The following is a 1,140-nucleotide window of genomic DNA, read 5'->3' as shown; positions in this document are numbered from 1 at the left end:
CCCCCATAAAAAATTAAATAAAAATTAATCTATAAGTCCTATGTACCCCAAAATAGTACTAATGAAAACATAAATGATCGCTTTCGATCGCTGCATCTAAGGGGTTAATGGCAGGGATCGGAGCTAGCTCCAGTTCCTGCCATTACAGGTGGATTGTCAGCTGTAACATACGGCTGACATCCACTGCTGATAACGCCGGCTCAGCTCCAGAGCCAGCGCCATCTTGCCGTCAGCTACGAAAGCCTTTCAAGCTCCGCCTCTGGGCGGGGCCTGGAAGATTTCTGTGCTAGGCAGACCGAGAGGCCTGTATTAGGCCTCCGGTTGCCATTGCAATCACTGGAACCCCTGCAATTTAATTCGCTTTTGACAGCTAGCTGCATTTAAGGGGTTAATGGTGGGGATCGAAGCTCATTTTGGTCCCCGCCATTACAGCTGGATGTTAGCTGTAATGCACCGCTGACATCCGGCGATGATGACACCGCTTCTGAGACGGCGCCATGCATTTGTCGTATAGATACGGAAAAATGCGGGAAGCACTAGCATTCCATGACATATCCATTAGGCAAATGTCGGGAATGGGTTAATGATTCATGATTAAAAAAATTAATAACTCATGATACATGATTCATGATAAACGATTAATGAATTATGATGCATGATTCATGATTACTGGTTATCCACAAGATAGGGGATACATGTGTGATCGCTGGCACTGATAAGGAGAACGGGGGACCGAAAGTCCCTCGAAGTTCTCCATGACTAACCTCTGACTTCCGGAGTCTGCACAGCTCAATAAAAATGAAAGGAGCGCTGGTCACGCATGCGCACAAGCGCGACCGGCGCTCCATTCATTTCTACGGAGCTGCTGACACAGACCCCGGAAGTCCGAGGTTTGTGATGGAGAACTTCAGGGGACTTTCGGTCCCCCGTTCTCCCTGTCGATGCCAGCAATCACACATGTATCCCCTATCCTGTGGATAGGGGATACATGTCTTATGTAGGAACAACCCCTTTAATGGCAGAGCGGGGAGATACCTCCCTGCTCTGCCATAGTGTATAGTGGTGTCGCGCTGTAGCAGCCATAGCGGCAGCTAGCGAAGCCTCCGGCCATGGAGGGGGCCCGTGCCGGCAGGCGACTCG

The sequence above is a fragment of the Rhinoderma darwinii genome, assembly GCF_050947455.1.
Source record: "Rhinoderma darwinii isolate aRhiDar2 chromosome 2 unlocalized genomic scaffold, aRhiDar2.hap1 SUPER_2_unloc_19, whole genome shotgun sequence".
Classification (NCBI taxonomy): Eukaryota; Metazoa; Chordata; class Amphibia; order Anura; family Rhinodermatidae; genus Rhinoderma; species Rhinoderma darwinii.
This window is presented reverse-complemented; position numbering follows the sequence as displayed.